Below are 26,014 nucleotides of genomic sequence, written 5' to 3' on the forward strand. Positions count from 1 at the left end.
CAAAGATGCCTGAAAATGCTTCGTATAGTTAATGTGTATATCTATAATACACAATATTATGATAAAACAAATGTAATACTAATAACATCTTCATGCTCACCCCCATAATATGACTTACTGGGAAATGGCAGTGATTTGGCCTCTTACCCTCCTGCCCTCACACCTGTGTGAGCCTGGAAAACAAGGAACATGGGAAAGCCGCTTCATTTCTCACTGCCCTAGCTTAAATCTTACCTGTCAAACAAGCCATGACACTTCACTGGGCTGGGCCTGGGCCCTGTGAACCTTTTCCTTCAGCCCGCTCCTCTCTGCTGGGCTTTACCAACAGGAGGCTGCAGGTGGAGGAGAAAAGGGAGACATACTCTTCCTTCCATGTCACTCCCTCTGGCCGGCCTGTGTCCTGCCTGCTTCCTCCCCCACCACCCTGCAGTAGCAGTTTATTCCTTTAAAGCATCTAAGCACAGCTTGAACTTGTTCCAGGGCCACAGGACAGGCATCATCACATCTCTCCCCATCGCAGGTACCTGCACAGAAGTGACACTGACCTCAAAGCCCAGAATCCCAGTCTCCTGCAGCTCCTCCTCTGACCTCAGACATACCAGCATCAGCCAAGCGCTGCCTCCTCGTCAAGGGGCTGAGGATCAGCCTCATGAGGCTGCCCTCCAAGCTCCTAGCTGTCATTATTCCAAGCTCAGTCTGAGTGCTGACTGCTTTCTGAAATTGCTACCTATGACAGCTCAGTTTTTCTCTGTTGGCTTTTTCAGTTGCCTAACAAACAACTTGTTAGACCAAATTAACAAGTCTTTAAACCAACTTTCTTTCTCCATTAAAATAACTTATGTGACTCCTGGCTCCATACTAGACCAGGCCTGACCTAACAGCTCTCTCTGTACCACCTCCCTGGCATGAAGATCACATTCACTCCTTCACTCTTTGGCATTATTTAGCACCTTTAGAACAGAAACCTGTCTGGTACTGCCCTAGGAAGTGGATGCAGAATGTTGATCAACACATACAACATTCAGTTCAGTTCAGTCACTCAGTCATGTCCGACTCTTTACGACCCCATGGACTGCACCACACCAGGCTTCCCTGTCCATCATGAATTCCCGGACCTTGCTCAGACTTATGTCCATCGAGTTGGTGAGGCCATCCAGCCATCTCATCCTTTGTCATCTCCTTCTCCAGGAGCCTTCAGTCTTTCCCAGCATCAGAGTCTCTTCTAATGAGTCGATTCTTCATATCAGGTAGCCAAAGGATTGGAGCTTCAGCTTCAGCATCAGTCCTTCCAATAAATATTCAGGACTGATTTCCTTTAGGATTGCCTGGTTGAATCTCCTTGCAGTCCAAGGGACTCTCAAGAGTCTTCTCCAACACTGAAGTTCAAAAGCATCAATTCTTTGGCATTCAGCTTTCTTTATGGTCCAAATCTCACATCCATGCATGACTACTGGAAAAACCATAGCTTTAACAGTGTTGGACACCACAGAGAGCCCAGAAACTTAGAGAAACTTCTGGTTCTAACTCCAGTTAGACATTCCAGTGGTTGGGACTTTGCCTTACAATGCAGAGGAGTGTGGGTTCAATCCCTGGTCAGGAGACTGGGATCCCACATGCCTTGTGACCAAAAAAACCAAAACATAAAATAGAAGTGATACTGTGGCAAATACAATAGACACTTTGGGACTACATCCAAAAAAATCTTTTAAGAAAAAAAAACAACTCCAGTTAGAACACTTATAGTCAAGCCTACTGAAAATAAAGCATGGTGGTATAGCCAGGAGATTTAAAGAAATACAGTATAAGTGAAGAATTTTTCTAACAAATACGCGCCATCAAGAAGTGCTGCTGTGAACCAGCCCTTTTTTTCAAGGCAAGGAAGTTTTGCCTTTATTTGCACAGGCTGACCCTGGTTTTTAGTTTAGCTCTCTGAAATGACACAGAGGAGAAGACAAATTGAAAGGAGTTCCAAGAAGTTCACACACACACTAAAAAATGATTCAGAGCAGTGGAAGGGCAGAGTAATGAGGCAAGATTGCAACGACTAAATGTATTTTTATCTAGTATTCAACTAAGTGCAATTGTGACATCTAAAAATAAGTGAGGCAGAAAAAGAAAAAAATAATTATAGGGAAGATAATATATAATAATTAACTACTGAAAAAGAATATGCTTTAAATAATGGAATACAAGTAAAGCAGGAATAACTTGAGCTGATTATACAGACTCAATTTCTCACATTGAGGTGAGAGGAGTGTTATCGTTTGAAATTCACAGCCCTTTAAAAAAGAACAGACAAAACATGTAATTATTATCTGCCAACGGCACAGTCCAAATGAGGCAGTGGTGTTTGTCCGTTTCTAATTTATAAAGTTCTACATGCTTCTCAAGTCATCCAACCCATTCATTTCTCTTTAATTAAAGGACTCAGGAAATTCTTGTAAACCTGAGAAATGCCTGTAATGTTCTCTTTCTAAAAGGCACTGCTAAGGGCCACAAAAAATAATGCAGTCACAAAAAATTAAGGTCAGAGATCTCTGCAGATAAGGCTTTCACTGTGTATCATGTAACAAAACAAATCTCAAGAGATATAAAGGTATTTTATGTATGAAGTGTAATCTCTTCTTTTCAAAACTAAACTTTATGGTGTTACGAAAATTAATATGGGTCTGCTTACCACTGGGTAGCAAAAGTGAACAGGTTATTTTGTGGTAATGATCAACATTAGAAGTGAGCAGAAAAGATATTTTACCCAGATAATCTCATCAACAAATCAGCTCTAAAATATTCTCCAATGCTCCTCTTTAGCCAACTCTTCTCTCATGTTTAAGGGTCTATATTAAGTTACTCATCCTTATTGGCCCTCATGATAGACATTGATAGTCTTTATCTGTGAAATAACCTTTGAGAAATATGTCTTCAGAGCTCCCTGTCACGTTCAACACACACTGTTCTCTTGGTTACCAAGAGAAAGGAGTTGAGGGCTGGTTTGAATTAAATATCAGGTTACTGATATTTAAATATGAAAGTTAAATATCAGGTAACTGACTGACAATATAACTTTTTAGAGGCTTGGGAGAATTTTGTTGTTGTTGTTCGTGGAACCTCTGCTGTATTTTATCCATTCTTTGAAAGGTCTCAAAGCTGACACGGTTTGTATCTTCCTTCATTACTGGAAACTGAAAAAGAAACTTTTCTAGAGACATAATAAAATACAAATATGATGTCATTTTGATGTTCAAGTTTTATACTTGATATTTTTTTAAAAATTCTCTGCATAATTTATAAATTGGTTGAGAAAATGCATTTTAAATACAGAACTACCATGTAGAGCAAAAGCTAATCAAAGCTGACTCTAGATTTACAGTCTCATCAGAATGACTCATCTAAACATATCTCAGAGATTTTGAGGGTAATTTAGTTTTGTCCGGTTAGCCAGATGGCCCTCTGGCCCTGCTCAGACCATAAATCCTTAATCTCATAAAGAAGAAAAGCCTACTGTCTGAGGGCTGACTCATTTGCTCTAAGGGCGACTCTGGATGCTGTGGTTGAGTCAGCTCTCTTCTTGCATGAACCGAGGTCACTTTTCTCTCTGCTTGCTCCATACCAACCTCAGGAAGCTCATTACAGCACTGGGGACCTCGTGTGGACTCGAGGGATCTGAAGGTTACAGAAGTATTGGGTTGGCCCAAAATTTCATTTGGGTTTTTCCATAAGCTGTTATCCAAAAACCCGAATGAACCTTTTGGCCAACCCAAATATAAGGGAACTTTTACTAAGCTAACTCATCCACTATGTCAGAGAGGAAATGAGCCTGGAGTCCTTCAAGTAATGATTAAAACCCTACCACATGTTACAAATGGCGTGTAATAAAAACAAAAGCATGCACTGCAGATTTTATATACTTTGGTCCCTGGTTAAGGGTTGTGTGCATGCTGCTGCTGCTGTGTGCACGCTAAGGTGCTTCATTTGCGTCCAACTCTGTGCGACCCTATGGACTGCAGCCCGCCAGGCTCCTCTGTCCATGGGATTCTCCAGGCAAGAATACTGGAGTGGGTTGCCATGCCCTCCTCAGGGGATCTTCCTGACCCAGGGATCAAATCTGTCTCTCTTGTGTCTCCTGCGTTGGCAGGTGGCTTCTTTACCACAGCGTCACCTGGTGGCTCACACGGTAAAGAATCTGCCTGCAATGCAGGAGACCTCAGTTTGACCCCTGGGTTGGGAAGATCCCCTGGAGAAGGGAAAGGCTACCCACTCCGGTATTCTGGCCTGGAGAACTCCATGGTAAAGTCGATGGGGTCGCAAAGAGTTGTACACAACTGAGTAACTTTCACTTTCACTTTTCAGCACCACCTGGGAAGGGCTACCATATATTATGAGAAATTGAATCTTTAACAGAGAAATATTATCATTAGACACTTCCCAGGTGCCTCAGTGGTACCTGGGTAAAGGTAAAGGATCTCAGTGGTAAAGAATCTGCCTGCCAAGCAGGAGGAACGGGTTCGATCCCTGGGTTGGGAAGATCCCCTGGAGAAGGGAACAGCTACCCATTCCAGTATCCTGGCCTGGAGAATTCCATGGATGTATAGTCCACGGAGTAGCAAAGAGTTGGACATGACTGAGCAACTTTCACTTTCAACATAAAATCACAGTGGGTTTTTTAAACCATCCAGTTAAAATAATTGTTCCACATATCATAAACTCTGATTTAAGTTACCTTCATTTTAAGCTCAGCACTGTCTTGATGTTTAGGTCGTGGCAGGGACGAAGACAGCATTGCTGAAAACAATGCAAAATCAATTAGATATAACCATTTTCACAACAGGATTCCCAACCTGAACCAGGTTGGGAAACCAGAAACAGGTTATTAATCATTCTGAAAAGATCCTTCTTCTCTCTTAGGGCAGGTATGGTGATTTGAGGGGAAAACTCTCCTTTTTAGTCTATTAAAACGTGAATACACTGGTTGATTTTTTTAACGGTAAGTCAAATTTGCATTCTGGAGATAAATTCTACTTTTCATCATGCATTATCCTTTTGATATATTCCTAGAACCAAACTGTTAATATTTCATCAAGAATGTTTCCAGCTATGTTTATAAGAGATAATAGTCTGTAATTTTCTTTTCTTGTAATATCTTTGCTATCAGAGTACCGCTGGCCCTGTGAATCAAGTTGGGAACTCTTCCCTCCTCCACTAATTTATGGAGGAGAATTTATACAATTGGTATTTCTTGCTTCAGTATTCCAACAGAATTTAACCAGTGAAACAATCTCTGTTTGGAGTGTGTATATATGTACTTCAAGGTATTTTAGGATCAAATTCAATTGTGTGTGTGTGTTCAGTTTTCTATTTCATTTTCTGCCAACTGTATAAATTCTGGCTTTTATGATGAATGTGTCTATTTAAACTAGGTTTTCAGATTTATTGACATTAAAATGTAATATTCACTTATCTTTTTAATATCTATAGACTCTATAGAAATAGCTCTTCTTTTATCCCCAATATTGATAGTTTATGGTCTTCCTTTTGTGTGCAATCTTTCTCAAATGAGTTTCCATGAGACAATTATGCTCAAAATATCCAATGAATGTAATGAACTATCTTATCTATTGAGCTAGAATGTCAGCAACTATGAACCATTTGGGGAGCAATTGGGAAAATAGCCCGTACATTCATTTTCTGTATTTCTATATTTTCCCATGTGTTTACAATTTCCGGTACTTTCTGTTCTTTCCTGAGCTTTTAGCTTTCATTGTCTGTTGTTTTCCCTTACCCAGAAGAAACTGAATACTGCTTGGTGTGCTAATTTAACTGCAACAAATGCTCTGTTTTATTTACCTGAAAAATGTCTTTATTTCACCTTGATTTTTTAAGTAGATTGTTGATACATGTAAAATTTAAACTATTGCTTTCTCCAAGCACTTGAACATTTTCACATTGCCTTCCGCCTTGTTCTGGTGAGAAATCAGTTATCACTTGTAGTCTTGTTCCCTTCATCTAATGTGTAACTTTCTTTTGCCTCTTTTAACATTTCCTCTACATCTCTGGTTTTTAACAATTTGAGTACATTTGCTCTTCTCTGCATTCATCCTATTTGGTATTTGCTAAGGTTGATAGATCTACCCGTTTGTCTTTTTTGCCAAATTTTGGAAATTAAGTCATTATTTCCTCAATTTTTTGTTGCCTTCTCTAGGGCTCAAATGACAGATTAAATGTCCTATGAGTCACTTAGGTGCTGTCCATTTCTTTGATGTTACTTCTCTGAGTTCCTTAGAAAAGAGAATTTCCTTGTAAGATCTACAAATTCACTAACCCATTCTTCAGCTATCTTCAGGATGCTGTTGAATCTCTCCAGTTAGCTTCCCATTCCACATAGTTACTTCTAAGTTCTAAAATTATTTGATTCTATTTTATAGTTTGCAATTCTCTGCTTAAGTTTTTCTAGTCCCTCATTATGGCCATTATTCCCTTTCCATTCTTGAAAATATATTTATGACACATATTTTAAAGTTCTTCTATGTTGGAACTTCCCTGGTAGTTCAGAGGTTAAGAATCCATCTGCCAATGGGTTTGACCCCTGGTCCAGGTAGATCCCACATGCCATGGGGCAGCTAAGACTGTGCACCAAAGAGCACCTGAGCTGCGACTGCTGAGAGCACGAGCCACACCTGCTGAACCCCGTGCACCCTAGAGCCCACGCTCCGCAACGAGAGGACACTGCAGTAAGTCTATGCACCGCAACTAGAGAGTAGCCCTGCTTGCTGCAACCAAAGCCCAAGTGCAGCCACGAAGACCCACCACAGTCAAACAGAGATAAGTAATACAAAAACAAACAGAAATGTAAAAAAGAAACAAGCATTCTTTAAAAAATTAAAAGTAAAAATTTAAATTTAAAACGTAAGGTTCTTGTATGTTGATCACAATATCTGAGTTATCCTCAGTTGAGTCTTTATGCACAATAGGTTCCTCCCACTACCCAAAAGTAGACCATTCCTATGAAACATTTCACAAACTTAAAAGGCACAAAGCAAAAAAGCAATTACCTTAGAATACATCTTACTAATGGGTGCACAGAAAAAATTGAGATAAAGCACAGATACAGACACAGTTCAAAGCTACAGCAGTTATGTGCTTTGTCATCACTCTTAACAATTTTTTTTTTTTGGACACATCTCTTCAGACAAGGGAAATAAAAGCAAAAATTAACAAATGGGACTACATTTGCACAGGGAAGGACACTACCAACCAAATGAAAAGGCAGACGACTGAATGGAAGAAAACATTTGCAAACGATACATCCTACAAAGGGTTAATATACAAATACACAAATAACACAGCACCAACAAAAATGGGCAGAGAACATGAAACAGACATTATTCCAAAGATGACATACAGATGGCCAACAGGTACACGGAAAGATGCTCACTCAACCTGACCAGCTGCCAGGGAAACGCAAATCACAGCCACTATGAGAAGTCACCTCACACGTGTCAGAATGGCTATTATCAAAAAGACAACAGAAAAATTATTGACAAGAACATGCGGAAAAGGAACCTTCTTGCACTGTTGTTGGGAATGCAAACAGGTGCAACCACCATTGAAAACACTATGGAGATTCCTCAAAAACTTAAAAATGGAACTACCATACGATCTGGCAATTCTACTTCTCAGTATTTTTCCAAAGAAAATGAAAACACTAATCAGAAAACAATATATGCTCTATGTTTATTGCAGCATCATTTATAATAGCCAAGATATGGAAGCAAAATAAGTGTCCCTAAGTATATGAATGGATGAGTAAAATGTGGTTTACCCACACACTGGACTACTACTCATCCAAGAAAAAGAATGAAATCTTGCCATTTTGACAACATGGATAGACTTAAAAGGCATTATGTCAAGTGAAATAAGTCACACAGAAAGATAAACACCATATGATTTCACTTATACGTGAAATCTAAAAACACATGAATAAACATAACGACACAGAAACGGATACAGAGAACAAACAGGCGATTGCCAGAGAGGAGGGGCTTTGGAGGAGGAAATAGGTGAGGCAGATCAAAACGTACAAAATAAATGAGTCTTGGGCATAAAACGCATAGTGTGGGGAATATAGTCAGTAACTATGTAACGTCTCTGTAAGATGACACACTGTAGCTGAACTTATCCTGGTACTCACTTTGAAATGTACAGAAACAGTGAATCACCATGTTGTACTACAGGAACTAAAACAATGCTGTAGGTCAATTATACTTCAGTAGCAAACAACCTCGTAGAAAAGGAGATCAGACTGGAGGTTACTAAGGACAGAGGGCGGAGGGAGGGATGGCTGGATGAAGGTGGTCGAAGGGTACGAACTTCCAGTTATAAGATAACAAAGTACTAAGGATGTAATGTGCAACATGATGAATATAATTAACGCTGCTTCATGCTACGTACAGAAGTTGTTAAGACAGTAAATTCTAAGAGCTCTCAAGAAAAAATATTATATTTCTTTAATTTTATATTTATATAAGATGACAGAGGTTCACAAAATTTATTCCAGTAATCATTTCATGACATATGTAGGTCAAATCATAACACTGGACACCTTAAACTTACACTGTGCTATATGTCGAATGAATCTGAATAAAACGGAAAGAGAAAAACCCTAAATCCCATTGTGTGAAGTTCCTGAGGGAGGAATCCGTGGCGCCACTCTTCCCGCTTAGGGAGGGCTGCCTCTAAAACAGCTCACTGCGAAACCAACAGATCAACGCTGAACGCTATTTTCCTAGTTTCGCTTTTGTTCTTTTTTCTTAAAAATAGAAATCCTTCCCGGATTTCCTCCTGTGAGTGAATACGGGTGTTAACATAGGTCTTTGATAAAAGTCAAGTGGCATAAAGCGAACTTTCAAAAAGCGAGGGATGCTGTGTTTTTCCTTTTGATTTTGGGTCACATTATAAAAGGAGAAAAGGAAAGATATATCCATCTGACTACAGAGTTCCAAAGAATAGTAAAGAGAAATAAGAAAGCCTTCCTCAGAGATCAATGCAAAGAAATAGAGGAAAACAATAGAAAGGGAAAAACTAGAGATCTCTTCAAGAAAATTAGAGATAACAAGGGAACATTTCATACAAAGATGGGCACAATTAAGGGCAGAAATAGTATGGACCTAACAGAAGCAGAAGATACTAAGAAGAGGTGGCAAGGATACACAGAAGAACTATACAAAAAGATCTTCATGACCCAGATAACTACGATGCTATAATCACTCACCCAGAGCCTGACATCCTGGAGTGAGAAGTAAGTGGCACTTAGGGAGCATCACTACGAACAAAGCTAGTGGAGGTGATGGAATTCCAGCTGAGCTATTTCAAATCCTAAAAGGTGTTGCTGTGAAAGTGCTGCTCTCAATATGCGAGCAAATTTGGAAAACTCAGCAGTGGCCACAGGACTGGAAAAGGTCAGTTTTTATTCAAATCCCAAAGAAAGGCAATGCCAAACGATGCTCAGACTACTGCACCGTTGCAGTCATCTCACACACTAGTAAAGTAATGCTCAAAATTCTCCAAGTCAGGCTTCAACAATACGTGAACCGTGAACTTCAGATGTTCAAGCTGGTTTTAGAAAAAGCATAGGAACCAGAGATCAAACTGCCAACATTTGTTGGATCATCGAAAAAGCAAGAGACTTCCAGAAAAGCATCTACTTCATTCACTATGCTAAAGCCTTTTACTGCACCCATCACAACAGACTGTGGAAAATTCTTACAGATGTGAATACCAGACCACTTTACCTACCTCCTGAGAAATCTGTATGCAGGTCAACAAGCAACAGTTAAAACTGGACATGGAACAACGAACTGGTTCCAAATTGAGAAAGGAGTACATCAAGGCTGTATGTTTTCACCCTACTTATTTAACCCATTTGCAAAGTACATCATGAAAAATGCTGGGCTGGATCAAGCACAAGCTGGAATCAAGACTGTTAGGAGAAATATCAATAACCTCAGATATGCAGATGACACCAACCTTACGGCAGAAAGCAAAGAAGAAATAAAAAGTCTCTTGATGAGGGTGAAAGAGGTGAGTGAAAAAATTGGCTTAAAACTCAACATTCAAAAAACGAAGATCATGGCATCTGATCCCATCACTTAATGGCAAACAGATGGGGAAACAATAGAAACAGTGACAGAGCTTAAGTTTTTGAGCTTCAAAATTACTGCAGACTTCATGCAGCTATGAAATTAAAAGACACTTGCTCCTTGGAGGAAAAGCTATGACCAACCTAGACAGCATATTAAAAAGCAGAGACATTACTTTGCCAACAAAGGTCCATCTAGTCAAAGCTATAGTTTTTCTAGTAGTCATGTATGCATGTGAGAGTTGGACCATAAATAAAGCGGAGCACCAAAGAATTAATGCTTTTGAACTGTGGTGTTGAAGACTCTTGAGAGTCTCCTGGACTGCAAGGAGATCCAACCAGTCCATCCTAAAGAAAATCAATCCTCAATGTTCACTGGAAGGACTGATGCTGAAGCTGAAGCTCCAATCCCTCGGCCATATGCCCTCCACCTTCTGACTATCTTTGGTCCTTTTCCAGTGCGCGCATGTATGACTTCCTCATGTTGTCCAGAGTTGTAACTGCAATTTGACAGCGTGTTAGGTTAATGGAGGCTGCTCCATCATTATTGGAATTCATTCTATACTTTTTAATCCCCATGTGGAAAAGTTAAACACATAAGTCTCATTTTTAAGGCTAATAACATTAAGCCTTGCATATAGTGAGAATCTGGACAATATTCTGTTGAGTGGACCTAAGACTCTGTTCAGTTCAGCTCAGTCTCTCAGTCGTGTACGACTCTGTGACCCCATGGACTGCAGCACGCCAGGCCTCGCTGTCCGTCACCAACTCCCGGAGTTTACTCAAACTCATGTCCATTGAGTCGGTGATGCTATGCAACCATCTCAACCTCTGTCATTCCCTTCTCCTCCTGCCTTCAATCTTTCCCAATATCAGGGTCTTTTCAAATGAGTCAGTTCTTCACATCAGATGGCCAAAGTATTGGAGTTTCAGTTTCAGCACCAGTCCCTCCAATGAATATTCAGGACTGATTTCCTTTAGGATGGACTGGCTGGATCTCCTTCCAGTTCAGGAGACTCTCAAGCGTCTTCTCCAACACCACAGTTCAAAAGCATCAATTCTTCAGCGCTCAGCTTTCTTTCTAGTCCAACTATCACATCCTTACATGACCACTGGAAAAACCATGCTTTGCCTAGTTGGACATTTGTTTGCAAAGTAATGTGTCTACTTTTTAATATGCTGTCTAGGTGTGTCATAACTTTTCTTCCATGGTGCAAGCATCTTTTAATTTCATGGCTGCAGTCACCATCTGTAGTGATTTTGGAGACCCAAAAAATAAAGCCTGCCACTGTTTCCCCATCTATTTGCCATCAAGTGATGGGACTGGATGCCATGATCTTAGTTTTCTGAACGTTGAGTTTTAAGCCAACTTTTTCACTATCCTCTTTCACTTTCATCAAGAGGCTCTTTAGTCTTCTTCACTTTCTGCCATAAAGGTGGTGTCATTTGCATGTCATTTGCATGTCATTGATATTTCCTCCAGCGATCTTGATTTCAGTTTGTGCTTTATCCAGCCCAGCATTTCTCATGATGTACTCTGCAGAGAAGTTAAATAAGCAGGGTGACCATATACAGTCTTGACATACTCCTTTCCCTATTTGGAACCAGTCTGTTGTTTCATATCCAGTTTTAACTGTTGCTTCCTGACCTGCATACAGATTTCTCAAGAGGCAGGTCAGGTGGTCTGGTATTCCAATCTCTTTCAGAATTGTCCATAGTTTCTTGTGGGTCACACAGTTAAAGGCTTTGGCATAGTCAATAAAGCAGAAGTAGACATTTTTCTGGAACTTTCTTGTTTTTTCGATGATCCAACAAATGTTGGCAGTTTGATCTCTGGTTCCTATGCATTTTCTAAAACCAGCTTGAACATCTGAAGTTCACGGTTCACATACTGTTGAAGCCTGACTTGGAGAATTTTGAGCATTACTTTACTAGTGTGTGAGATGACTGTAACTGTGCAGTAGTCTGAGCATCGTTTGGCATTGCCTTTCTTTGGGATTCGAATAAAAACTGACCTTTTCCAGTCCTGTGGCCACTGCTGAGTTTTCCAAATTTGTTCGCATATTGAGAGCAGCACTTTCACAGCAACATCTTTTAGGATTTGAAATAGCTCAGCTGGAATTCCATCACCTCCACTAGCTTTGTTCATAGTGATGTTCCCTAAGTGCCACTTACTTCTCACTCCAGGATGTCAGGCTCTGGGTGAGTGATTATAGCATTGTAGTTATCTGGGTCATGAAGATCTTTCTTGTATAGTTCTTCTGTGTATTCTTGCCACCTCTTCTTAGTATCTTCTGCTTCTGTTAGGTCCATACCATTTATTCCCTTTATTGTGCTCATCTTTGCATGAAATGTTCCCTTGGTATCTCAAATTTTCTGGAAGAGATCTCTAGACTTTCCCATTCTATTGTTTTCCTCTATTTCTTTGCATTGGTCACTGAGGAAGTCTTTCTTATCTCTCCTTGCTATTCTTTGGAACTCTGCATTCAGATGGGTATATCTTTCCTTTTTTCCTTTGCTTTTCATTTCTCTTCTTTTCTCAGCTATTTGTAAGGCCTCCTCAGACAACCATTTTGCCTTTTTCGCATTTTTTTTCCCCTTGGGGATGGTCCTGAACCCTGCCTCCTGTACAATGTCACAAACCTCTGTCCATAGTTCTTCAGGCACTCTATCAAATCTAATCCCTTAAATCTATTTGTCACTTCTACTATATAATCATAAGGGATTTGATTTAGGTCATATCTGAATGGTGTAGTGGTTTTCCTTACTTTCTTCAATTTAAGTCTGAGTTTGGCAATAAGGAGTTCATGATCTGAGCCACGGTCAGCTCCCAGTCTTGTTTATGCTGATTGTATAGAGGTCTCCATCTTTGGCTGCAAAGACTATAATCAATCTGACTTTGGTGTTGACCGTCTGGTGATGTCCATGTGTAGAGTCTTCTCTGGCGTTGTTGGAAGAGGGTGTTTGCTGTGACAGTGCGTTCTCTTGGCAGAACTCTATTAGCCTTTGCCCTGCTTCATTCTGTACTCCAAGGCCAAATTTTCCTGTTACTCCAAGGTATTTTTTGACTTCTTACGTTTGCATTCCAGTCCCCTATAATGAAAAGGACATCTTTTCTGGGTACTAATTCTAGAAGGTCTTGTCGGTCTTCATAGAACCGTTCAACTTCAACTTCTTCAGCATTACTGGTCGGGGCATAGACTTGGATCACTGTGGTACTGAATGGCTTGCCTTGGAAACGAACAGAGATCATTGTTGTTTTTGAGACTGCTTCCATGTAGTGCATTTTGGACTTTTGTTCACTATGTCTTTTTATTTTCAATTTTATGATTTATAATATGAGGTTTCTACCTGAAACTCCAGTTATATTCCTCACCCTCGTCTGTCCTGTTTCTCTTGCCTGTATTATTTTTAACAATCTCCACCTGTCATTCTTCCTCTAAACTCTCAGCTCTTCCACTGTGTTTTTTTCACTATGACTAATTTAGGTTTCTGAAATCCACACTGATCATGATTTCTAACTTCATCTCAAATAATAAAATTTTTGATAACTATCAATGCCAGAAGAAAAACCTGACTTTTAAAGTTAGCAAGTCATTTGTTATCTCCCAAATTCTGATTCCAAATTATCTTTTCTTTTTATTCCCCCTGAATTCAAGCCACAGCATTGTACTTCATTTAATAGATCTTGTGTCCTCCCCAGCCACACCTTCCCTCATATTTTCTACTTGCCAAATATGCTAATCGTCTCCAGTTAAAAATAACATTTCCCCTGTAAAGCCTCCGAATTAATCACACTAGGGACTGAATAAGCACTATTGAGACATTATAATGCTTCTTTATCATATTCGTCTTCTGTCTTGTAGTTCAGCAAAATTATCCTCCCACATTTATAAGTATTTTGTAGGAACAAAGTACAGTTTATTAACTTGTGTCAAATACAAAGCTAAATGTCGGATACTGATCATTCTCTGATGCAACTTCAAAGCAACAACACTCCCACAGCTGGACTCTATCTACAGAACATCTACAGGACTCCATCTGTAGGTAGAATCATCTATAAGACAAAATACAAATTCCCCTTTCCATTCTAGGGTGAGAACTCATCTGGCTTTTCACACTATATGCTCAGCAAACGCCTGCTGGATACAATGATATTGTAGGTTTAACCTATTTAGGTTCTACTTTAATAAAGCTGAAAGGACATGATAACCTTTCTCCATGTCCCTCATCTGTCATATCCTCGATCCTACATACCTAATAGATATCCTATGAATTATCACTGTGCTCTTTCCCATATCCTAGTTATCAAATTCGTGGTTTGAAATATGAAAGATCAAACAGCCAAGTGCCACTGCTGGTTTGTCTCACTTTCTTGCCAAACATCAGCCTGGTTAGAGGGGGGGCTATGTTTCCCCTCTGGATCTTGTCCTACCTATACACATAATTTCTCATATTTTCTCAGCTGAAAATCACTTCACATTAGAAGAAATTTTGTTTAACTTAAAATTTGGCCTTGCTGTGTGGCATGTGGGATCTTAGGTCCCTGACCAGGGATTGAACCCACGCCCTCTGCAGTGCAAGCATGGACTCTCCATCACTGGACCGCCAGGGAAGCCCCAGAAGGAATTTTAAACGAAGAAAAGGTGTGACTGTGGAAGAAACTGATGCTATGCTGACCAAAAAAAAAAAAAAAAAAGACATCACCAATCCCTTTCATCCTTCTGCCTAAACAATAGAGAGTGGAAAAATATAAAGCATCAGAATGCATTTTCTCCCTAGCAGCAAGCAGCAGACAGGGACATAGTTCTTTCACGTGGGATAAAGACCAATGGCCCATTTTCCTGATAAGAGGGAAAGATGAAGTTGGTGGCCTTCTCCCCTATTCTTTCATCTCTGAAGGCAGATCTAATAGCTGCAGTAGCAGCACCTACTTCGCAAATGTAATAACAAACAAATCACACAAAAGTCAGCTTCTACATGACTGAACCATGATTGCTTTTCTCTGAACCTTTTGTTTAATAAGACAAGTAAAGCTCTACTTAGGGGGGCCTCCCCAGTGGCTCAGCAGTAAAGAACTGACTTTCAATGGAGGAGATGAGGGTTTGATCCCTGGGTCGGGAAGATTCCCTGGAGAAGGAAATGACAACCCACTCCACTATTCTTGCCTAGGAAATCCCATGGTCAAAGGAGCCTGGCAGGCTGCAGTCCATGGGGTTGCAAAAGAGTCAGACATGACTTAGTGACTATAAACAACAACAACAAAACTTCCATTTGCTAAATGGATCACATTCATATTTCCTGTCACTTAGAGAAATATCCATTTTTATGGCCATCATCAAAAAGACAAGAGATACAGATGCTAGTGTGGATGTGGAGAAAAGAAAACACTTGTGCACTGGGAGTGTGACTATAAACTGGTCCAGCCAATATCGAAAACTGTGTAAAGGATGCTCAAAAAATTAAGAATAGAACTACCATACAATCCAGCAATTCCATTTCTGGGAATATAATTGACCCTTGATCAATGTGGGGTTAGGGGTGCCAACCTGCATGCAGTTGCTTATCTGCATTTGTTTTAACTCCCCCTACACTGAGTGACCAATAGACTACTATTGACTAGAGGCCTTTACCGATAAACAGTCTACTGACACATACTTGTCTTGTTATATGTATTACTTACTACAGTTTTACACTCAAGTAAGCTAGAGAAAATATTATTAAGAAAATCAGAAAGAAAAGACATTTACAGTCATGCACTATTATTTACCAATATGAATTTATATCATCTGTTTATAAAATAAATCATTTGTCAGTACCTACATCAGTATTTTCTTATGATACAAAACACTGTAGTATATGTATTATTAATACTAACACTAGACATCATACATGAAAAAACTAATGTGAAAAAGAAATTCATACTTGGAAATTCTCTGTTGTTCCTGTGGTTGGGATCTGTGCTTTCACTGCCAAGGGTGTGGGGTCAGTCTCTGGTGAGGAACCAGGATCCCACAAAACATGCAGTGTGACCAGATTTTTTTTTAAAAAGAAAGAAACTCATTTCACAATATATGTATTGTAAATCTAACCATCATGCTGTACCCCTTTTACAGTGATGAATGTCAATTATTTTTCAATGAAACTATGAGAACACCTCACAGAACTGTGCACTAAAAAGTTGAACTTAATGTAATTTTTTAAAAAAATCCCAATTTCCAAATGAAACATGACCTAGTAGTCCATAAGCTATCATATGTCTCAAAGCTGTGGTCAGCTCTTTAGTTTTTGATAACTTTTCAGTTATTCCTTATGTTAATGCAACACACCTCTGTTTTTTGGTTGGGTAAACTGAGACTTGGGGTTTCCCTTGTAGCTCAGTCAGAACAGAATGTGCCTGCAAAGCAGGAGACCTGGGTTCAATTCCTGGGTCGAGAGGATCCCTTGGAGGAGGGCATGGCAACCCATTCCAGTGTTCTTGTCTGGAGAATCCCATGACAGAGGAGCCTGGCGGGCTACAGTCCAAGGGGTTGCAAGAATTGGACATGACATAGCAACTCAACCACCAAACTGAGACTTAGGAAACACAGAGTGAGTGGTTGAGAGTATGGATTAGGATATCAAACACATCCAGGCTCAATCCCTGCCCCTGGTCACTCCATGTTTAAATGATACTAAACCTGCTGCCTCTTTAAATTTAGCTTCCAAATCTGGAAAGCAAGACTAGAAGTCCCTGTTTACAAAGTGGTTTAGGGATTAAGTGAGGTAAGATATGCAAATTGCTAAAGAAGGATCCAACAGACACTAAGTGCTGAGGAAATATGGTCCATTGTCATTATTTTCGCTATTATTATTTTATGTATTTCATTACTAATACATGCCACAGAGATATGGAAGTAACGGAGAGTTAATAATCAAAAAATTACAATATCAATCAATAAATTATGAAAGACACAAGATTCAAACCCGGGCTTCCCTGGTGGTTCAGGTATCGAACCAGGGCTCCTGCACTGGGATCAAGGAGTCTTAGCGAGTGGGCCACCAGGGTAGTGCAAAGAATATTTAGATAGCTACAATTTCTCCAAGAAGTCACAGGAAGCCACTTTATGCTCTGTTGTGACATTTTATATTTTTGTAATCACAATTTTTTTGTGAGCTCAGAAAGAGAATAACACCTTAACTATATAAGTATGTATTTCTTTCTCTTCAAAGAATTTTCTCTAAAAATTGGAGCAAGCCTTAAACAGACTAGGGATTCCTCTTTGTATGCCTAACTGCACTAACAGTGCGCCTGTACGCACATCCACACAGACCACGAGCGAACACCCAGCACACCGCAGTCAGGCACTGGGTAGATGGTGGGAACTGCCACAGATGCTCAGGTGCTGAGTGCAGTGCGTTCAGGGAAAGCACGATCCATCAGGTTCCTGCGTCCATGATGACGGCAGGCGGCAGACAGGATGATGCTGACGACATGGCTTACTTCTCGTTTACCAGGGAGAATGTGAGACAAATGGAGCTCCGGGCAAGTTGGCTATTAAGCATCTGAGGAGCATGTATTATGATATCCCATTCCACTCAGTGTGGAAATAGCAGCCTGGAATTAACTAGAATTTTAAATAACATCAGAAATCTTGTCAGTAGTACCGCAGCCAATGTACGTTAACAAGTGTTTTCAGTGGGCAGGCTTCCTGTGTGGTGCTTGTTAAACCAAGTGGAGCCTGAGAAGAGGCACCAGTTCTCAGGTAGAACATTCTGGAGTCCTCTGAGTTAGAATATCGGGCTTCTCTCTCCCCTTGGATGTCTGAAAAGATGATTCGTGGAGGAATAAATTAATCAGTAAGTAGTGATGCTTCTCTGACCAGTTAAAGTTGCCATCTGCTTAGCTTGGAGAAGTCCCCCTAAGAAGTCATCTTACAACTGATTTAAGCCATCATGGGAGCTTTACACCAAACAGAAGCTGCAGGTTTATTTTCTGCCAATTTCAGGAGGATTCTCAGTGTGAAAAGCAAGTGTCCTGAAGGTGGGCTTGATGATGTGGCACCTTTTAGAAACTCTGATTTCTAAAAGATCTCTGAGATCTAGTCCTGAGAGAAAAGGCTTAACTTTTGAACTATCCATTGAAAAGAAATGAAATAAAAATCTAAATAGCAGGTCATAAGACAGACCTAACTTGTGTAAAGAAGAAGTACTGCATGACAGAAGCTTGTAAGAAGAGTTAGAAACCTAAGACTGGGACCTGACTGTGAATTTCAGTCAAAGGTTGACTCTTACCTTCAGCACAATGTCAGGGCTGACTTTCAGAAGTTGTGTGTGAGTGTCAGTCACTCAGTCATGTATAAATCTTTGTGACTCCATCGACTGTAGCCCACCAGGCTCCTCTGTTTATGAAATTCTCCAGGCAAGAATACTGGAGTGGGTTGCCATTTCCTCCTCCAGGGGATCTTCCTGACCCAGGGATCAAACCATGGTCTCCTGCACTATGGGCAGATTCTTTATCATCTGAGCCATTAATTGCCACCTAAGCCATATGACCAGGGACAAGTCCCTCAGCTGCCAGGGACTTCATGGACAACAGAGACACTTGCCTGCTCCCTGAGATCATGGGAAAGCTGAGACCCCTTAGCAGAGGCCTGGCCCAAAGCACTGCCTCAAAAATGCTAACTCTCAGTATGCATGCATGTTAAATCGCTTAGACTGTAGCCCGCCAGGCTCCTCTGTCCATGGGATCCTTCAGGCAAGAATACTGGACTGGGTTGCCATGCCTTCCTTCAGGGGATCTTCCCAACCCTGGGGTCTAACCTTCATCTCTTCTGTCTTCTGCATTGGCAGGTGAGTTCTTTACCACTAGCACCACCTGGGAAACCCAACTCTTAGCATGAGAGTTCAATAAAAGCCAATGGAAAACTATTAATTTATTCATACAAATCCTTTAGTAAGTATATACTGCAAAAAAAAATGATGAGGAAATAAGGTATAACCCTCTATAAAGACTGCCTATCTGTATAAATGAATAAATATAAATTAAGTTTACTATGTGCATGAATTGTGTTCCCTTCTCCAGAGTGTCTCACATGACAGGGAATGGACTGGCCCTTATTTTTGTCCACAGATGACAGTTTTAGTTAAGTTTATGCCATCCTTCTATGAACATAAACAAATACTGCAAAAACAATTTCACAGGGAAGTGCTGTTCTTTTTCTTACTTCACAACTACCATGTCACAGAAAGGAACTTAATTCTGAAAAAAAACCTGGAAAAGAACTTAATTGTAACTATAACTATCATTTAGTGTTTATTGAGCAAATAGTCTATTACTTAATAATCAAGAGTCCCCTGAGTACTCATTGTAAATGTGCTCTGTACATGAAGGGAACCAGAGGAATCCATGAGCTAAATGTTTTCCCGAAGTCATATGATTTCTTGTTTGGAAAAGTCAGAATTCAGTTGGTTTCCTGGTGCCACTCAGAAGACAGTTTTGCTCAAACAAACATGGTGGTGGGCATTCATCCCTATTCCTCATGCTCTTCCTTCAAATCCAGGGAGCTAGACACCCATTCCAGTCAGTGACAAGACAACACCCTCACCTTTTCAGGGCTGTATGTTAGGAGATCCAAACTCATCCTGCGGCTTGTGCCAGGCTGGGTCATTCGGCCAAACTCTGAGGGAAGCACAAGGAAGCCCACCTACAACAGAGTCTGAGCAATCTGAAGTGGGAAGTTTTATCTGTAGGAAAAGATATATTTTGGCCTCTGTCTCATCTTACTCCTGTTTCTATCCTTCAACTATTTCCAAACTCAGATGTGAAGAAAAGAGGTGCAATTTAACATTTCAGAATTCTACCAGGTGTCAGGAGGTAGCTGGGTGAGAGACCCCTTAGTTTAAATGAGATTCTGGAACATCTAACTGTCTTCTCCAAAGTCAAAGCCGTCTGCTCTCAGAACTACATAGCCTTGATCCAGTGGTTAAGAGTCCGCCTTGCAGTTCAGGGGATACCGGTTAGAACCCTAGTCCAGGAGGACCCCACTGCTCAGTGCCACGGAGCAGTTGAGTGCATGTACCACGGCTACTAAGCCCACATGCAGCAACTACCAAAGCCAGGACACCCCAGAGCCCGCGCTCCACCACAGGAGGGGCCACCGCAATGAGAAGCCCATGCGCCACCAACCGGAGAGTAGCCCCCGCTCGCCACAAGAGACAGCCTGCGTGCAGCAAGGAAGACCCAGCACAGCCAAAAGATAAGTGAAAGTGAAAAAAAGTGAAGTTGCTCAGTCGTGTCCAACTCTGCGATCCCATGGACTGTAGCCTACTAGGCTCCTCTGTCTATGGGATTTTCCAGGCCAGAATACTGGAGTGGGTGGCTATGCCCTGCTGCTAAGTCTCTTCAGTCATGTCCAACTCTGTGTGACCCCATAGAAGGCAGCCCATCAGGCTCCGCTGTCCCTGGGATTCTCCAGGCAAGAACACTGGAGTGGGTTGCCATTTTCTTCTCCAATGCATGAAAGTGAAAAGTGAAAGTGAAGTTGCTCAGTCGTGCCAGACTCTTAGCGACCTCATGGACTGCAGCCTACCAGGCTCCTCCGTCCATGGGATTTTCCAGGCAAGAGTACTGGAGTGGGGTGCGATTGCCTTCTCCAACTGGAGTAGCTAATTAATCTCAAATGAGAGAGAGGAGGTACTGCACGCTCAGGTAGTGTGACTTGCTGGGTGTTGGAATATGGGCCCAGGAGGACCCCATGTCTTCATGGAGCTTACAATCTAGTATAGGAAGCAGGTGGTTTGGTTTCTGTGGCCACAGACCAGCAAACACATCAGATAGATGACTTGTGCATACAATGATAAATCAGGATATAACCTCAAAAGCTGAGACATCAATTAGATGCTTTGCCCACTGGACTCCGGAACAATGGACACTTGAACCATGGTATTCTTACTATGAAGTTCAGTCATGGACTGTTGCCTGCCAGGCTCCTCTGTCCATGGAATTCTCCAGGCATGAATCCTAGAGTGGGTAGCTACTCCCTTTTCCAGAGGATCTTTCCAATCCAGGGATCAAACCAGGGTCTCCTACATTTCAGGCAGATTCTTTACCATCTGAGCCACCTGGGAAGCCTCATAATTATACAAACCACTCCCTAATAACTAAATATCAAGATGGTTAAGAGGGTCTTTAATCTTCCACCCAGAAAAGCATTTGAGAACACAAAGGTTGCAATAGCGTGAGACATTTGATAACTTATTAGAGATCCTCAGGCTGTTAGTTCTACCAGTGCAGAATAACATGAGCTTTAACGATGAAGGAAAAGAAAACAAAGCTGACTTATTTAGATGTCATTGCTAGTTTTTCTGTGATAAATATGTATAAAAAAATCCCCACCAAAACTACAAAACCTAAAGCCATTAATTTTGCCTTATGAATGTACAAAATGCCAGCAGAACTGGATTTTACTTTACCTATTAGATTTGTTTCTTCAATAGATGCAAAGATAATTTCATACATTGATTCATTCTGCCACTGATCTTCACTCTGATTTAGAAATACGGTCTCTATAATAAGTCCAATCTGAATAAATGAACAAAGTTCACCCTTCAAAACTCTGAGATTCATTTATTATTGCATGAATAGTGAATCTATTCATTTTCCCATAAGAGAGACAAAAACAAGGCTAAAACTCAAATGCACACAATAATTAAATCCTCACCATAACACAAATAATCTACTTAAAGCTTCATGTTGCCCACATATGTTATTGATCCAGATGTTTTTAAGAAAATGTCAAGTGACAGGAGGTTCAAATCAAACTCAGAAGTTAAAATGTGTCAGTCAACCACCGTGTTTTAAGTGTTTGCTGACTGATCAAATGTTTAATGAGAAATGGGTTATTCAGAACTTGGTACCTCATTAAATAACCATTTGTGTGGATAATTTACTGAGAAAAATTATCAAAAAGATCATCAAAGATTATCAGTTATTAAAGATTATTAATTATTAAAGTTTCTTTTTGCCATTTAATGTATCTAATTCATTTAGGAAGATACCCTAGGAGAATTTTTCAGGCTTCAGCAGATTAAGAATAACTTCTCTTTTTTCTCTTTATATTTTATGCTATAACTGATTGTAGAGTAACTTTAGCACATTTGAAATGTCAACTTTAGAAACCTGAATTCCTCAAAGTGTGGGCACTCACTTGGAACTCCAGAGTTGGTATAAGAATTATTTTAAGCTGAAGACATTTGAAATTCAACATATGGAGAGTGAAGCCTTTTCAGAGTTCTCTTATCTGACTAAAAACAGAAACTTTTTAGAAACGAGGACTGCCTTCCTTAAATTCCCTCTTCAGGGCAGCTTCTACTCGAAGGAGAGAAACCAAGAGTAAACCTACCATAAATCCCCTAAGGAGAATTTTATGACCCTGCAGAAAACAGGAAGGTCCTGAAGAAGACAAAAAAGAAAAACAGAAAAAACTGTAGTTTTTTCTATTATATAATAATATTAGAGTATATAATATATACTATGTAACAGTCAAATATTACCATCAACTTATTTCCCATTTTTTCTCCTAAAAACCCATTTATCTTTCCTAAACAACCCTATCTGTCCTTCACATGGAAGCCATTTCTCCCCCTTCCATTCCCCTACAAAGTTTGCCCTTTAACCATTTAACCAGCTAGCTATTTCTCTTGTTGGCTCATGTGTGCATACAAACTTTTTATCAGTTCATCAGGTGTCAATTTAACTCACAGGTTTCAATAACTGAACCTAAGAGGAAAGAGGAAAACATTTATCTTCCCCCTAAAAATATGTATTGGGGTAAAGCATGGAATTGCTGATATGCTGATCTGGAGATGAGAAAGGGACACAGAATTGGAAGGACATCAGAGGGGTACTATCACAATAGATCCCAACTCATCAATAAAATTTGGAGGGAAGCTGAATTCTCAGAAACAAGTTTGAAATGAGCCCAGGATGCTGTTCTCACATTAGTACAGCTGTTCACCCCTCATGTTAAAATTCCTTTTATTTTTCCTTAGTAGATGATAGTGATACAAAAGTTTGACACTAAAACGTTCAAAATTTGAACTATGAGAGCGTTTTCCCCTTAGGTACTTATTCTCCAGATGTGTATTCTGAAGAACGAACGCCCCTATGTTCAATTTTAAAATAAAAGTAATTTCACCCTTTTCCTTTCCCCTTCCCACACAGAGATTTTCTGGTATTTAAAGTGCAGCTAACAACTTTTCACTCTCTTGGAATTTTCTGTGGCATCTGCATGAAAATTAAGAAATACTTTGGGAAAGTAATTTAATTTTGCAAATGCAAAGCTAATCTCCGCTCATCATCAAGGCAATAAAACATAAAAGATTTCTATATGAGGAATCTCAATTTAAAAAACTTTACAGAAGTGAATTACAATGAAGTAAACAATCTTAGAAGCAGTACCATGGCAGAGGAGCATCCCAGTTATACAGCTACCCAGGCAGGAATTTAGAGCCTCACACGCACCTGTCCGGCTAACCAGATTGTTGGCAGTGATGACTGCAACTTCTTTTTTTGCCTTCCAAGATTTCTGGTTCCTGGCAGAAGACAAAAAGCTTCAAGTTGAGAAAAATCAAACCGGAAAAAAGGGAGAACATTTAGCTTTTGAAGAAATACTTGTGGCACTTGCTTACTTTCATCCTTTGGAAGGTGGTTATGTTCCCACCCTTTTAAAAAGAACTCTGTACCATCTGGATTTTACAAACAGCAGCTCTTCTGCCTCCACTTTATTCAATCCTGCTCTCCCAGGATATAGCACACAAACTGATGTTAGCATTAAGACAGAGTCAAAGCAGCCTTTCTGTGTCATTTGGCAACTTTTCCTTTGTAAAATTAATTTCACAAACAACTATAACTACTTGGGACTACAAGTATTTGGGAAAGCTTTTTTTTCTATTTGGACTATAAGTACCTGGGAAGGTTTTTTCCCCTCTTTTCCATACTATTATTAATCCTAGCATTAAAAATGGGTTAAGATTAAACAGTCAAACAAGAAAAGTGATTAGCATTCGTGGAGCTTATCAGCCCCATGTGTAGACTTCATCTATTGGAATCACTTCAGTGATAAACTCACTATTGCAACAGCTTATTAACTATTTTTATTCAATAACCAAATGATGCAAGAGATTTTTTCCCAAGAGTGGCTTTGCAGCCTAGAAATGGAAAGCATCTTCTTATACCACTAGGACTACTTTTTAATTCACTGTCAATTAAAATAGTACTTGGAAAAGACTCTCGTCTCCTCTTCAGAGGGTCTGTGATGATTCAGAGCCATACTCAACATTCTTAACCTTCCAATCGTACTTTTTTAACCCTGCTCTGAGACCTTAGGACTTCTTTCACTCTCCTTCTTCTATTCAACACTGTTGTTGTCATTCAGTAGCTCAGTCATGTACGACTCTTTGTGACCCTGTGGATTGCAGCACACCAGGCCTCCCTGTCCATCACCAACTCCCACAGCTTGCTCAAACTCATGTCCATTGAGTTGGTGATGCCATCCAACCATCTCATCCTTTGTTGTCCCCTTCTTCTGCCTTCAATCTTTCCCAGCATCAGGGTCTTTTCCAAGGAGTTGGTTCTTCGCATCAGGTGGCCAAAGTATTGGAGCTTCAGCATCAGTCCTTCCAATGAATATTCAGGACTGATTTCCTTTAGGATTGACTGGTTTGATCTCCTTGCAGTCCATGGGACTCTCAAGAGTCTTCTTCAACACCACAGTTCAATTCTTCGGTGCTCAACTTTCTTTATGGTCTAACTCTCACATCTATACATAGCTACTAGAAAAACCATAGCTTTGACTAGACAGACTTTTGTTGACAAACTGAAGTTTCTGCTTTTTAATATGCTTTTGAATATGAATATGATTCATATGAATACAATTTTGAAATGGATTTCAGGATTAATGCTGTACAGAATATTAACTGTTTCTGAAGGTAGGCTAATTCTATTACATCTTTTATAAACAATATTGCCTGATATACATTCATATACTAAAACAATGATGACGCTGTCATATTTTCCCTATCACCCAACCCTTTTTATGACCACACATTAGCCTTTTCCCTCTCCCATGTTATGCAATGAGACATCATTTTAAGTGTCATGTACATAAAAGCCATGTTATAGCTTTGAAATAGAGCAAAAATTAAAAGGATACAGAAAAAAACCTATAATTTTGAGATATTAATACTTTCAGAAACTTTTGAGATATGCAGATAAAAATATGCAACAATAACATTTGAATAATATGATTTTAAAAGTGGAATTTTGTACTGCAATAGAAAATGCACTTGAACTCTGCTCAGTATTTTGTGGCAGCCTGGATGGGAGGGGAGTTTGGGGGAGAATGGATACATATACATGTATGGCTGAGTTCCTTCACTGTTCACCTGAAACTATTAGGTTAGTGAAAAAGTAATTGTGGTTTCAGACCATGACTTTTAAATCATTATAACTAGGCTCAAACACATCTTTATGAATCAAAATAGGAACCATTCACCATTAAAATCAACACATTTTTGCCCATGAGAAAAAATGTGGGAATTTATTTCTGTAGCATAAAAATCCATGCTTCAGATTCAATGAACTCTTTGAAAGCATTTTCTGCCTCCTGCTGGCTGTGGAAGCATTTTCCCCTGTAAAATGTTGTCCAGATGCGTGAAGGAGGGGTAATCGGCTGGTGAGAAATCAGGTGAGGATGCAAACAGGCCCTTTCTGTTGACCAAGGCCGGCTGCAGGTGCTGCAGTTTTCTGTTCTCATTGATTTGCTGAGCACACTTTTCAGATGCAATGGTTTCGTTGGAATTCAGAAAGCTGTAATGGATCAGATGGGCAGCAGATCATCA

General features: G+C 40.0%; 1 long non-coding RNA gene across 1 annotated transcript in view; it reads right to left on the reverse strand.

Moving 5' to 3' along the window:
* Positions 1–4,717: 4,717 nt before the first annotated feature.
* Positions 4,718–26,014, reverse strand: part of LOC133229836 (uncharacterized) — a 41,968-nt gene continuing 20,671 nt past the window's right edge. The window contains exons 2-4 of the long non-coding RNA XR_009730654.1: positions 23,637–23,707; positions 22,516–22,565; positions 4,718–4,779 (exon numbers count right to left, since the gene is read on the reverse strand). This is a non-coding gene — a long non-coding RNA (uncharacterized LOC133229836). The remainder of the gene's footprint in view (positions 4,780–22,515; positions 22,566–23,636; positions 23,708–26,014) is intronic.

Source organism: Bos javanicus, chromosome 18 (genome assembly GCF_032452875.1).
Source record: "Bos javanicus breed banteng chromosome 18, ARS-OSU_banteng_1.0, whole genome shotgun sequence".
In the NCBI taxonomy this organism is placed as follows: domain Eukaryota; kingdom Metazoa; phylum Chordata; class Mammalia; order Artiodactyla; family Bovidae; genus Bos; species Bos javanicus.